Source organism: Chlamydotis macqueenii, chromosome 11 (genome assembly GCF_036417535.1).
Source record: "Chlamydotis macqueenii isolate bChlMac1 chromosome 11, bChlMac1.mat, whole genome shotgun sequence".
NCBI classification, from domain to species: domain Eukaryota; kingdom Metazoa; phylum Chordata; class Aves; order Otidiformes; family Otididae; genus Chlamydotis; species Chlamydotis macqueenii.
The window spans coordinates 19,398,945-19,414,937 of NC_141566.1; positions in this window are offsets into that span (position 1 = coordinate 19,398,945).

Genomic DNA, 15,993 nt, shown 5'->3' on the forward strand with positions numbered 1-15,993 from the left:
TTAATCTTATCCGTAGGCTTTCAAAGTGCATGTCCATCATGGTTTTCCTGAACTTCTAAGCCATTTCAGATCGAACAGCACAACTCGGAAGTGTTCCAACTGGTATTTATGAAGCTTTTACCTCTTGTCAGCATGTGGCTCCATTTGGAGTTAGTATGCAGAACCAATTCTTATTAGCACAGTGCAAGCATAGAAAAATCAAAGATTCCTTAATTATTAATTTAAATAGGATACTATTCCATAGCAGAACCTACCTTAGCCTTTTTTTTTTTTTTTTTGTACTTTGAAACTATCCATAAATGAATAACAGGAGAATCGTACTTGTTATCTTCTAATTAGACTTTGGGTTTTGTGTTTTCCTATTCTGTTTCAAAATGTATTTTGAAAACCAGTTGTCTCAGAGAAGTGGAATGTTCAACTACGTGAACGTGATCCTAGCAGGGCAATGGAGAAGTGCAAAATTCTCTCTATCACGTTCCTTGGTTATTTGGGTCAAGAGGGAGTGGTCTTGATTTTTGCCTGTAATTTCCTCTCATTGAAGTGGAAGGGTTTTTTTTTCTGTCCTTTTCTTGTTGTATTCTAGTCTAATTCCATATGTTTCAGGAAGTAATCTTATATAGGTGCATGTTTCTTCTGTATTATAAAATGCCAGTGGCAGTGTACAAATAAGGACATATCACAGATCCTTCAGGATATATGTCGGAATCATCGTCATTGGCAGTTATATCGGTTTCTTTGAAAAGAAAATAACTTTGTTCAGGAGCCCAGGGCTTGTAATGTAAGAGAGACTAGGATTTAACTTAAGACCTTATGAGATGGTGGCTTTCATGACTGGCAGCTGCAGCACAAAACTAGTGCACTTCTGTGATTCAGAACGGGAACTGTGAGAATCGGGACTGCAATAGAAAGATCGCTGTCTTGCAAACAGCGGGGAGAAACATAACACTGGCACACTAAATATTTACTTTTGGAACGCAAATAGCAATATTTACTAATTTATCTCTGTTCAGGTTAATGAGTAAACCATTGGTGACTTATATGATGATTTGATACAAATTCTTCTGCGTGTTTTAAAACTGGAGAATGCTGGTTCTTTGTTAGGATTTGGATTCATAGATGATATCATTCTCTAGCCTAAGTTTGTGAAGGAGGAGACTTTACACTTGACTCTCAAGTGGGGGAAGGTGTAGAACAACTTGACACTAGAAGTATTATCTTGAAAATCTTGTGTAATTTATTACTATATCTTTCCTAGGAAATGTTCCCTTTTCTGAAACTTGATTTATTTCTTGCTGCATATTTAAAAGTACCCTGTATTTTCAGTCCCTCACCACATGTTAGTTTCCTTCTGATCTTTTTCAAACATCTGGAAGTAATGTCATTGTGAGATGTAACTAATTCTCTACACTCAAAGTCTGGTCTGAAATTCTGCAGAGATACATCTGCACTGTACTGGAAGTGATTTGTTGAAAGTCTTATAAAAATGAGCCAGATTCTCAGTGAATATGAGTTGGTATAGCTTCACTGGAAGTAAAGTTGCAAGTCTACTCTATGCTGTCAAATCTGTTCTAGTGCAATACTGTGAAGATATTTGGCCAGTTTCATTGCTGCAATATGTTACAGAGAGGTTCTCTGTGAATCAAGTTTCTTATGATGCCTCCTTTGTTCCAGCAGCAGAATTGAGAAAGATACTCACCTAAATTTATTGTTTCCTAGTTCTTTCCTTCTTATTACACTTTCTTTTCTTTTGTTTTCCAATCAGTGGCTGTTTTAACACGTCTCAAGGGATCAATCCTGAACAAAGGAGCCTTAGAGTCAGAACTGACTTTGTCTCAACACAAGGAGCTCAATTCCTCCACTCCTTTAAAACAATCTTACTATCTCTTGACTTTTTGGTAGTCTCCATCCCAGCCAAAACCAGGACAAGGAGTTGGTATACTTTATGGTAAAGTATAATTTTATAAAGTATACTTAAACTTTCTAGAAAATAACTATGTCAGAGATTGCTATTCCACAAGATATATTTTATCAGCGGTACTGATGGCAAACGTTTGAGTCAGCTTCACTGAGTGTACCATTTAAAGTAAATTTAAGTTTAAAAGTAGAGATGAATTTATATGCAAAACGATCACATGCAATAACTTATAATCAGAACAAAGCTGCTGATGATTACCAAGTTTGTGGAAAGTAGTTCAAGGGCAGAAAGAGCAGAAATTTCTGCTGTTTGCCAGTTTATTTATTTATTTAGCACTTAATCATTCGGGACTGCTTTTCAAACAACAATTGTTTACAAATGAGCTGGTAGATTAGCTTTCTTTGTTGGCTGCAAACCCACAAATGCCACCCTTTTTCTTGCATCCTCTAGAAGGTGGAGGGAGCGCTGTCTCAGAGAGGTAAAGGCAGCTGTGTGAGCTTCAAGGGTTTTGTTTGAGATCTGGCATCAAGCAGAGTTCTGACAAGGAGCTGGCAGGAAATTAAGTTTGACAGCTCATGATAAGTGTAAACTAAGACAGAATGAGGACTTACCGAGTATGTAATGGAAGTCGCTCATCATTTTTGCTTCTGAAGGTGACATCATTCATGATGGCATCCAAATATGATTTATGAAATGAATTATTAATGGTAGTGGATTTTTAAGAAAAACATAAGTAGAAACCTGGGGACTACCTATTGACTATGTAGCCTATTCTTGAAGAAAGAATCTTAAATAAAACACAAATATTGCTCTTGTGTGTTGCTAGCATTACTTCTGGAGAATAGAGATAGAAGAGTTGCAGAGGTCTACAGGGCAATGCTTCATTTGTATGTGTGGATTACTCTGGCACAGATGTCTTTATCACAGAAAATATTTGTTTTATTTCTAGGTTTTATGAACTTGGATAGAAACTCTTCCAAATACATGTTTCATTTTGTAGTGTAGTATAGCTCTTCATGCTATAACCAGCACACATGCAAAACAGTTTTGAAAAAGCTGAGGAAACAATTGAAGCTAGAGAAATAAGAGAGTGGAGGGGCTGTGATTGAAGGAAGATTTGATATCAATTTCAGATATAATAATTTGTATTTTAAAAGTCACTGATAATGAAGTGTATATGACTTCTATGGTATGTAGAATTTTAAAAAGCCGTCAGTTACAGAACCAGAATAACTCCTGATGACATAAAACATTGTAGAGTTTCATTTCAGTGCTCGAATGCTATTTCTTTTCCTTTCTTTTCTTGGATCCAGAGTCAGTTACAAAGGTCCTTGCATACCTTTTTCCCTTCTCAAAGTTTTCACAGTTCATTCCTGATGTCATTTAAAACTTTTTTTTTTTTTTAACAAACAAGCAAAACTAGTGGTGGACTACATAGATGTGTCCTTTTGCATTTCAGCAGTGTTTGTGAGTTGTTTTGTTTTTTTTTTTTTCTTAGCTCTCAGAACATTCTTCTGTCTGGTATTCCCATAATTTTGAAAGCACATACAGGTGGAGAGTTAGAATTAGATTGCTTTAGAAATTGAAGTTGCATCATGCTTAAGAAAGCATACTTCTCCAGCCGTGCTCTAATCTTCAGTCTCGTCATTCGCATTTTGGTAGTTGGTGACATACCATATTTCACAAATGATTTAATGTATGACTGTGTCAACATTACTTTTAAGCTCCTGTCTCTCCAGCAAATGTTCTTGTTGCTTTAAGTCTGTTGTATAATCCAAAAATGCATGTGTTGCTGTTTTGGTGCTGCCCATGTTTCATGGGAGGATATGGACGAAAAATACTTTGATCTCTCGGGGTCTTTTTATCCTTGCGAGGTTCTATGTTTGCCATTCAGGTATTCCAAATGCTATGCACAAAGTGGATTAAATGGCATTAGAGAAAATGGCTGAGCAGTTTCACAGTAGGCTACTGAATGAAGCTTATTCGTTTGAAATTCTGTTGTTGGAAAAGACAAATCAAAATTGTCCTTGCTGATGCGATATAAATCCCTGTGTTTTCTGTCTGTCCATCTGAGATCAGTTATATATTGTATTGATTTTTTTTTTTTTTTCCCAGTTAGAATTCTGAGTCTTACAAAAGCTGGTGTTTGACTGGAAAACTGAAAGAAAACAGGCTGCTGAAATAATTACCTAAATAATAAAAACAAATAAATATAATCTGACACTTTATAAATACATTTCTATGCCCAACCAAAATCATACCCCATATGCAAACTCTAACTCTTAACTGTGTATTAAAAAAAAAAAAAAAAAAAAAAAGAATAGGAGAGGGAAGGGGGAGGTAGAATCATGGAGGGAATAAAAGTAATTTGAGTACTTAATCTGTTTCCCTAATTGTTCTACTGTGGATTGAGGTACACTTGCAGTAGCTAAAGCACCACCGTATTAAGCATATTTTCCTAACGTGTGGCATAATTCCCTGAGCCAAATGATTAACGTACATAGAGATGTTGCTTCATTTTATATTGCCAACTTTTATAAAACAAATTAACTCTCTGCTTTAAATGTGCTTTGTTTCCAATTCTATTTGTTAATGAAAAATAATGAGCAGTTTTATTGAAATAAGCAGGAAATGCATACATAGTAATAAGGTGGTTCTGTGGATATTTCTGAACAAGAACAGGTCTAGAAAATATAAATGGAGAAATCTTACAAGATTAATTTAACCTGTTTCTGGAAGGACTGTTTTGTACAGATGTTTTATTTTGCTGATTTATTCTAAGCGTCTGGATTGTTGTCATTTACCAGACTGCTGGCACCAAGAAGTCTGCTTAGCATCACTGTGATGACAGGAACTAAACGGATTAAGTGACCATTTGAGAATTTCCTGATTATGTTACGAACTGGTATGCAACTCTCTTCACCTTTGTTTAGATCACTCCTTTTTCCGTGTTACCTTGAGCAGATCTTTACCCGGAACTTAACTTAGCATCTTGTGCTATGTATTGAAAAGCGAAACAGAACTCGGCCGGGCAGAATCCTTTTTGCGCATATTTGGTTTCATCTGGAAGAGATGCCTTTCTGTAAAAATGAACTGCTTAGCAGAATAATATATAATTGGATTTCTTAGCCGAGTGATCTGATGAATCCTAATCAGGAAGCTGATAGGTTGACTAGTAATAAACCTGTAATTACTACAGTCACCTGTAATTCCATTTACTCGAAACTATGACTCATTTCTCTTAAATCTGTGAGTGAGGGAACTAGAATAATAGATATGACATTTTATGTAGTCTGCTTGCAGGAGATGAACTTATTCCTTCTTTGTTATGAGAAAACTCGCTTACAGCCCAGGACTATGAATAGATTTGTATTTTAACATGTTGCTGTGAATAGTCCCACAGTCAACGTAATTTTAGCATGAGTAAGAGGAAGTAACTTTGAAAAGTTTCATTTGAGAGCATTTCCTAGTGCTTGTGTGTGCTTTGTGGTTTGTGAGCGTAGACATTGGTACGACGATTGCACCAGCATGAAGAGAGAGTGCAGCTGATGAAGCCCTCTTCTCCCCAAACACTGTATCTCGGCAGGCTGACATACTTGCAGAAGTAGCTAAGCTCTTAGCCATACTGGGATTTGTTCTGGTACTTCATGTTTCCTGACTAACAAACCTTCATACAAACACAGCAACGGCACAGATTGGCGTTTTGAAAATTGTTTTATGATAGTGATGCATTTGTGGTTCAGCTACCCCAATTTGCTGTGGAGGTCTTTGTAGTAGGTTAGTCTCATAAGCCACTTCTACAAGTTTTCAAAAAGATTTTATACATTCTTTACTTTAGCTGTTGCTTAGGATTTTCTTGAGATATTGGATAATCCACAAAAGCACTTCCATTTGGTTCAGATTTTTTTTTTTAAGCTGTAGAGAACAGAAAATCCAATGCTGATATTTAACAATGCTTACTTGTAGTTTGAGTTTTTTGGGAGTTGTTTTTTTTGTGGGTTTTTTGTTTTGGTTTGTTTTTTTTTCTGTGTGTGTAATACGCATAGTTGTAGATTTTCATTTGGGCATCATGTCAAAATATGTTTCCATGATGTAACACTTCTGATCATCTTTTGGTTGAACTTCTAATAAGGACTTCACATGGCATTTTTTATTTTTGCACGCAACTGTGGGAAAAATTCCCAACCATGAATGTACTGTAAGATTTTTGTAGTTGTAACATGGCAGAGTAAGTAGTAACAGCGTTGAAACATTTAGCACTAGACTAGTTTCATCTGATCTACCCTGTGAAAATATCATCTGTCACTTATTTTCTGCAACAGGTGCAAGTCAAAAATGTATATCACTGTACTATATTTCTCTTCTCTTGCAGGTCTCTGTAAATCAAAAATAGTAGTGACTTCAAAACAAATTTTTCACAGAAGCAAAAAAAATATCAGGATGCATGTATTTCTTGAAAGACTGAATGCATGTGCTATAAACCAAATTAAGTTCAAGGTTATGTCATCCTTCTCAAGTAGTAGAACAGTACCTCCTTTCCATTCATTAAGCTGATAAGTGTTAGTGAGCTTCATCAGGCTTTCCACCTTTATAGCCCTGCATATTTTTATCTGTCATTACACTGTTGTACTTCATAGTAATTTACTGTTCTGTGTCCATTTTTTGGTGTATTTGGAATATTTTGAGAAATGAAACTTGTCTTTACTGTTTCTTTTTTTTATGGGCTAAGAGCCTAAACAGATGTCTCCAGATGCCTAGCAGTGCATTGGGTTGTGAATGTACAAGCATTTTAACTGTCTGTGATGTTACTGTCCTGAATTCTGTAACAATCAAGGCTAAATCCAAACACTTTCCAATTGACTTATTAAAATTCTGATTTTTTTTAATAAATGACAGTGTACTTAACCTGTAGCTTTCTTGTGGCACTAACATATAGCTTATTGCTTCAACAAAAATAGTTACTTCCCTGGGTTTCAAAGTGAGTACCGTAAGCTTTTCGAAGCTGATGTGCTTGCTGCCCAGGGAGTTTTCTTTTCACTTCAAGCCTGAAATTAGTCATTAGGGTTTCAGTGAAGAGGAAGCCTAGTGAAAGCAAAGAGTGGCTACTGCAGATGTGGGCGTGGGGTTAGGAAGACAAGGGTCATACTTGATTTATTACATACTCTGATTTATTAGGAATTGGGAGAGTGGAATGTATCTGTTCTAATAAATCCTGGATCAAAGGACTCCTTTTTATCTGAGGGCTCATGTGCTATGCAAAAAGAATTGTAGAAGCCTACACTCTTAAACTCTTAGCAGTGAACCATTTTATTATATATGGGGCATACATATTTACATAAAAATAAAATTACAGAGATCCTGTTAAATTTATCTGAGACCATAACAGTGATCTTCAATCGCAATAAAATATTTTGAGAATGAGTAATGGCGCTGTTTAGATGAGATTCTAAAACCCTTAAGGATTATCCAACTTCCATTTAAATTATGGAGTAACTGATGAGGCTGCTATCAGAATCAGATTTTTCTCTGCTTACTGATGCTAGACAATTCTCAGCATGGTGTCTTCAAGCTCTCACTTATTTAATGATTCATTGTTCCAGTCAAGATGAAGAAAAACCAAACCACAAAATAATTACCCAACAGCTTTTTAAAATTAACTCACTTGGGATCTAAAAATTGCAGCAATAAATTACATATTATAGATTCATTCCTCTCCATTTCTGCTTGTGCCTTTTGCTGTTGGAATGTTGATGTCATGAGTGATGTAATCCTAGGGACTGAGAGTTGCCAGCAAACTTTCTTTGCATGAAGTCTTAATGAGACCCAAACGCAGTTGTGACAAAGTACTTCATATTTCGTCAGGAACGTGAACTGCTTTTTGAGCAGCTTAGGTAGTTCGCAATCAGCAATGACCTGAGCTTTTATCTTGACAGGAGAACCCTGCCTTATTCTAGTCCAGCAAGAAGGAAAATTCCTTTTAGTCCCAAAAGAAAACACTGAATTGACTGACCACTTAAAAAATGGGAGCTGCTTGGCCAGACCTGAGAAAGACTGGACAGGGTTTATAGAAGCTATCCCATTAATATATACTAATCGTGGAATTAGAGGAGGATTGCCAGGGCCCTGAGCGCACCATCTGAGGCACAGCTCTGACAGCCTTCCTGACTCCCTCTGACCTGGTTCCCTTCCCTCATGGAGCAAAGGAGAAGACAGGTTGTGAAAAAAATAAATAGTTTTTTAAAAATGTAGTAGTAATTAAAAATTGTGGAGGCTTCCTCAAGATACTCTAGCCTCAACTTACAATTGTCCAGAGGCCATTCTTTTCAAGTATCCATCTTGGGAAAGCATCAGAAAAAGAAAGTCCACAGGAAAGGTTTTTCTATTTAGAGTTCTCCAATACAGAGGAAAGCATATGCTCATAGAAATGCGTCAGTGCCACTGCTGAATATCAATAATGCATTGCAGCAGGTGCTGCAGGCTATGATAGTTTCAATATATTTGAACAGTCAGCTTCTGCCTTTTCTGAAGGGAACTCTGAATTATGGATGGGAACAAACTATGCTTTCTGATGGCAACATTTCAATAAAAGAACAAATACCATTCTTCAGAAACACTGAGTCCTTTGTACAAAGTTTTCTGATGAAATATCAGAAGATGCAAATTTGGATAATCCAGGGATAATGTATAACAAACAAAGTGTGTTCACCTGTTTTTCTTATAATGGCAGAAATAAATGTCAGTATTAATCTTCAGTTAAGAATACTTTTCCTCACAACTAGGTCTGCAGAATATAAGCTGACCAATTTATAAAATGGTCAGCAGCCAATGCATCAATGCTGAGAAGCAATTCATAACAGTCAGGATGAATTTATATTACTGTTTAGCTGGGAGATGAGTTCCTTTAAAAGAAAAAGCGGCTCTTATTCTTGCAAGTGGGCTTCAGTCTTTACTGAAATACACCTTTTCTCAAAGGAGAGGGTAGAGAAAATCCTTTAGAGAATCATTAATTCTGATCTACCTCAAGTCACTTCCATTTTCTTCCTGGAACACACACACTGAATCATGTTATGTGTGAGTCTTGTAACTGCAGCATTCCAGGGCGAGGTGCTTGGGAATTGAGAGGAGCACCTGCCTTTTATTTTCTACTTGTAGTTCTGAGACTCTATAATACTTCAGAAAAAGAAATTCATTTCGCAGCTGGAGAACTACAAGAATTAAAGACAAAAAGCAACACTTCAGAGTGTTATTAGGAATAACATCTATAAATAGCTTTTCTTCCCAGACATTGCTGCATCATGTGTTATGATATTTCAAACTACTTACCAAAAAAAAAAAAAAAAAAAAAAAACCACAAAATAAAACCCAACAGACTAAATTAAGGGAATTTCTTTCAAAGGCTTTTGATCAGGACTAAGTATGAAATATCTCCTATGATCAAGCATAAATAGGAATTGGGGAAAAAAGATTGGAAAAAGGCAATTAAAAACTCCACTGTGCTGTAGCACTTGAAATGTGGAAGATATCACAAAGATTTAACCAGCTACTTAATTTCTGTCAGCAACTGTTGCCTTCAGCGTGTTGAAAGAAGCCCTATTTTTGGGAGTAGCCAACAATGCGTTTGATGTATGCGAATTATCAGCTGTCTTAGAGATATTTGGGGGAAACAGTACTACATGTACAAAGATTAAATAGGAAAAATTTAAGTTTTCAGTAACGATAGTGATTTTGAATGCTAAGAGAGACAAAATGGCTAATGGGAATGACATAGAAACAGGTACCGATACCTGTAATGTGGGCGCGTTGCTCTGAGACGTCATATGCTGAAGTCAGGGGACCTGGAAAATGTATCTCCCAAAAATCTAAGTATCTCTCAAATCCAAAGAGATATTTATGAAATTACTAATCCCATATCAAATTTGAGTACAAACAACTGAAAGATGGAATCAAGTAATGCAAATACATAAATGAGTAACAGGATAAAATTGATGGGTTTACAAGAAGTTAATGTGTCCAGTTGATGTTATTTTTCTTTCATAAGAAAAGTATATTTTCAAGCAAATACAGTGGAAGAGATCTAATCTATCTGATCTTCAGAAATGCATCTCTCAGTGGTTTGGGTGGAAAATGATTTGTTAAACTGAAGAAGGTGAGGTTTTAATATAAATTAAGATAGAGTATATGGCAGGCAACAATGGCTTGCATTAAAAGGCAGTGTTTTGGACTGAAAGGAAGTTAGTTTTTTTTTTTTTTCAGATTTTGTTCTGTGTAGTGTCGTCTTTATTAACTTGAGTTGGGTCAAATTAAAAAGTACAAAAATAAGTTTTATAAATACCTGATGTTGTGAAGCATAAATACAAAGACAGTCAAGAATATTTGTAAGTAGTATTGGGATAAAATATAACAACATTAAGTGTAAAGTCCTTAGATCCATACTTGTATCGTAAGACCAAGCTTGGGATAGCATGACTTTTAACCTATAGGCTGCTTTTTTTTTTTTTTTTTCCCCTCCTTTCCTAAAACGCATAATAACCTGCAAATGAACTAAATCAAAACTATTTTATACAGCTTGAATATGGCAATTTCTACTATTATTTTGGGTCCCTATTGTAATTTAGCATAGGTCTCTTGAATATCATTTTCATTAGTAGCAACCGCTGAGAAGAATGAGGGTGAAAAATTACAGAATTCATTGTTTCACGAGTGCCAATATTGCTGCTGAGTGAGCAGGCAGGTGCTGGCTCTGTTGGTACAGGAAAGACCTTCAAGTCATTATGACTGAAAGGCAAAGGTTTATAATAATCAATTGTCAGTATAAGTACCAGCTGAAGTTCGAACTACTGGTGCCAGAATATTTTTTTTAAATTATCAGTGATTTAATGTTTAATAGAGATTAGATGGCATGGGCTGAAGTTTCTTTTCAAGTGGTATTCTTTACAATTACAATCACTCACTTGCATACACTTTGCATTTAGAATATTGGTTCCAAGCTCCTCAATATGAGAGCAGGAATATTTGAAAGACGGTATCCAGTGCATTAATTGACAGAAACTTATTGAGTTTGCTTTCATGGTGTGGTACTCTCGGCTTTGATACTGCGCACTTTTTTTTTTCTTTCCCTATGCAACTGAACAATTCTGATTCAAGAAGATTTGACAATTTTTGGTTCACAAAATTCTACTTGTGCATGCATCTTAACAGGAAATTTGCGATCCCTACAAGTAAAGGGTACAGGCATGAGATACAGCTGAAAGTCAATTAGATGACACAAAAAGCTGGACACAACCGATGTATTGACTAAATTAAACATATTTACCCTTGGAATTTCTTACACTTGGCCATTGCATAATAATGGCCACGGGAGAAATACAAAGGACCTGAAGAAGTGGATTATAATGTGTAAAGAGAGCTTTCTCTTACATAAGATGAGGCTCAGACTGTGCTATCATTTTGGTACTGGCCAATCAGAGTTTAAGAATCAAAGGGAAATATTAATCTCCTGAAGGTCCTGTCTATCTTGCAATGCTAGCTGGTTTATTAAAGGATATATCCCATTCTTTCCTCACCCCCTAAAAAAAAAGGAATGAGGAGTGGCTTTTTAGATGTCTTGGAAGAATTCAGTCTCATGAAAGGAATGTTACTAACAGTGAAGTTACTTAGTAAATACAGCCAGAATTCAACATCTTGATAGTATACAAAAAAAAAAAAAAAAGAGAAGAAAACATTATCTTCAGATTACTGTCATTTGTTTGAGCACTCCTGATACACTTCACTTCGACCTATTTTCTGATATGCTTTATTATATCAGAGTGCTGATTCTGAGTATTTGTATTCATGGTTTGGCTGTATGACTAATTGAAATTTGTAATCTTCTCGTCTCATGTTGGCATTACATTACATTGTTTCATATTAAACATCCTGCCTCTTTTAATCTGTGGGTTACAGATGCTTATTTCTTTTCGCATTCATGGTGGTATTATCCTATTAAGGGTATTTGTGATTTATTATTGTCTTTGTAAAGGCCATCTCACAACAATATGCAATGCCACGTTTGGCTGCAAAAACGGATTTGTTTTACTAATATGAAACATGTTTATGGACTGCTGTGCTATCTTTTCTTAATGCGTATTGTAGAGGCAGTTATTTCAGATTTTTTCTAGCATGATGGAAGTCTAATGGTATGTAATGGCTGTGTCTTTACTTGCTTCTAGAGCTTGAACTCATGGAACTTCAGGGCATTGGTGGCAATCATTGGCGAGGCAGTGCTGGTGGTGGGTGAGCAAGCTCTAAGACAATGTCCTACAATGCAAATGTGGCTCGAGATTTGGCCTGACTCAAAGCTGAATTGAATTTCACTTAAGCCCACATTTAAACATCTCTTCTCTTCCACCCATCCAGCAGGAAGTGGAAGCAGTTGGCAGAATCCTGTAGTGAAATGGGTTGGAGGAGCAATGCGCATACAGCCATGGTCCTGCCTCCAGCTGGTGGGCAGCTGTGATGGTTGTAGCCTTTTTCCAGTGCAGACTGATGCCTGGCAATGTGAGCACTACTTCTTCTCTTCTCAAATCCAAAGTCAGCTAAAAAGTAGCATAAAATAGGCGACTGAGACTAAAGGATTCCTATTCGAGCATTTTCCTTGCTTCTTCCAGGGATAACGAGCCATCTTGTAGATAGTGTGAGTGCCAAGGAGCTTAGGATCAAATACCAAGCTGAGAGCCAGGACAGCAGGGCAGTGAAATTGCGTCAAAGGGCTCAGTGGGGACCTCAGATCTCCACTTAACTTTTTCTATCAGAAGTTCTCAGAGTGTCTCAAACTTAATTGGAAAAAAAGAACAGAACACCAGAAGCCAAGCCAACAAATAAGAAGTTTTATAAGGAAATGCATAATTGTTTATAAGTTTAGTAAGATCAGAACTAAACTTTTTTATTACTTTTAAGTTAGGTCATCACAGATGGCAGTACACTGGGCTATAATCAATATAACCAGGAATGGCAAAATAATTAAGAAATCAGTTGGATAATTATTAAAATATCTTTAAAATATGTATAGTCTTGTTAGGAGAAACTTTGGCTAAAAAGTTAATTTTACAAAGGTGGTGTTAATATTTGAGGAAAATACTTTTTAAAAACTTTATTTAAGCATCTTTTTTTTACACTACCTTTTGAGCATTGACAAAGATAATAGGTACAAAGCAAAGAGATTGAAATAATCTAAGCCCAACCAAACAACCTGCCACAAGGGTCTAGCTATTCTAGCTCTTTCTGAGAACAGAATAGCAAGCAGTGTAACTCAGAATAAATCATTTACAGCAAACATTGTCCCCTAAGATCCAGCCAGAGTTTTCAGGAGGTGTCAGACAGCAGAATACCAATACTGATTTATAATACAGCGCACTGGAGGATCTGGGCAAGTCTGTGCTGCGGAATAATAATCACACATGAGACTACATAGTCTCAGGAGGCTTTCTTCTGTTATCTTCAACAAAGCACGTTTAAAGTGATGTGAAAGGCACGGGTTGCTGCTATCCTTAGAACTTCAAAAGTTGCTGTAGCTTCACTTATAAGTAAAAGCCTCGCCTTCTGTTAAGGATTCTTCTGTGCAGCGATGAAATTTGCTGCAGTGTCTGTGCAAACTCTACTATACTGCACGTGTAAACTGCAAGAGTTACGTCCACTTCCAATTGCTTTTGTGCTTGCCGTTTGCGATCTATAAGCCCCTTCACCTTTCTGTAGGATGCAGGTAAAAACGCATCTGTTACTTTCCCGTGCAAATACCGTGTATGGGCTGCTTAAGAATTCTGCTTGGGAGCTGACCTGAAACAGTGAAATGAGTATGCAATTAGCTTTGTAACTTACTGTTAGTTTATAAATAATTATAACCAATGGAATATCCAATAATTTCCACTTTCTTACCACAGATAATAAAACTCTGTTACAAGATAACTAAGTATTTTCATTTTCCAGAGAAGCTTAGCTTTGAAGACAATATAGCAGAATAAATTTCGCATCTGTCTTCCATATTTCTAAGGATGTCATGCAAGATTTTGAATATTATAAATGGAACTTTCTCAACAGAATAAGAATATGCCTTGAAATGTTTAGCATTTGAAGAGTCAGTGTGTAACAGATGCTTTACAAAATTAAGTGTTTGGGCATATTTCAGAATTGATCAAAATACTGTTAGGTTTTCACTAAATCTGAAGTTTCAGCAGACTGTGATGCCAAGCATTTGTCAGTAAAATTAGCTCACTGCAACAATTGGCTCTGCTTTTTTGTCATAAAGCAGTGAAGACCAACAGATTTTTAATTAGCATTCATACTTATATTTGGTTGAATTAATGATCAGTGAGAGAAACAACTGTGCTTGTGGTCTATTTTAGTACATTACAGAGAGGACATTTATTCATAATTTGGCATCAAAAGTATACTTTATTTGTTGCTTGGACTCCTTGAGGACTAAGCCATCTCATAATTAATCATGTTAATGGAAGAGATTAATAAGTCTGAAAATACATTTTGAAAATCTTTTGTGTTTTGAATAACATGACACAACTTTGTTCTTAAATAAATAAGCATGGCAGACCGAGTGAGTTTTAGTTTGTCGGTTTTAGGTCAATAAGCACCTAGAAAGAGTTATATTTAAGCATTTACTAGTTATATGGCCTTTTAATTCCTTAAAAAAAAAATTAATTTATTCTTACACAGAAGTATTATAACTAACAGTTTTCGCAAGGTTCTGTGCAACAATAATATGAAGATTGAACGTTAGAATGCTAAAGATAGATTCAAACCATTCAGGAATGAATCTTATGCCATCTCTCTCTGCAAAACTTGTGGATGAGTTGATAAGCTGTAGGATATGAAATCCTGGTCTGTGTACAGTTCAGCAGAGTTTGTCAGTAAAGGAGGCCCGTGAGTTTTGTTGACGTGGACATTGCATCTTGAAGCACAGTATCAATAAGATGGAAGACTACACAGATAATTAGCTGCACTATTGTCACAGTAGGACAAGGGAATGTTTTTATTTTATTACAGTATCTTGCAAAGAGAAACACCAGAATGGGCAGTACTAGCAGTGTTGGCTTTCCTTTTGCCTATGTTTACGTGGCTGTGCTCAGAAAGAAAAGTCTCTTCTACAAACCTGGAATGTGAAGGCTTGGAGATGCCCAGTTTTCTTATGTTTCTTAGGAGACATGAAAAAGTTACTATGACCTTCCTATACCAATGGTTTGAGTCTATCAAAACAAATGAGAAAGGTATTAAATATTACGGACTTTTTGCCTGTGCCGTAATATTCATACTGTAGGAGTCTTGAGTCTGAATTACCTGGAATTTGAACTGCAGTTTGCTTCATGGACAGCTTTGTCGCATGCTGACTTAATTCCTTGGGGTTGTGTTGTTTTGTTCATCATATGGTGAAATAATTCTCTCCTGGCACTTAATATGCTGTGACATTTGAGGAGAAAACAGTCTTATTTATACTGAGGAACAACTGGGAATATCCTATTCAGAATATCTTGTTTTGCAGCCTATCCTTTTGCTTATCCTTATTCTTTAATTAGGAGGCTAATTGTCACTGTCCCCCTGTTCTTTAAGTGCTCTTCAGCTGCTCTTGTTTTTCTTTACAAGAAATTTGGAGGGATAGGAGGGGACAGGACTCGACACCGACATCTGCCTCTTTCATATTTAGAAAACATTTAGACCTCCAAATAGGTTAATTATTGCCTTTCCTCTTATAGGTCTTCATTTAAATAATGAGCTTTTATGGAGTCTCTCTTCTTCAAATGTCAAATCGTCCTGATGTCCTACATCCTGAATAGATATGTATTTAGGTCTCTGAGATCTCATATTTTTCAGCTAAAGCACACGTTAGGCAGACAGCTCCCTGTTGACTAAACATCTAGGAGGCTCATGTTCAATTGTTTACTCCAGCTGTGATGAACAGCTCTGAGCAGGATTTCTGTTTCATCAAACTCCACTTAAAGGGAAATCAGAGCACTTGGGGCCGGGGGCTCTCAGTTACTGCTCCTCTGCTGTGAAACTCCCTTGTTTTCCATCTCAGGCTGATGCATTGTCGTCTT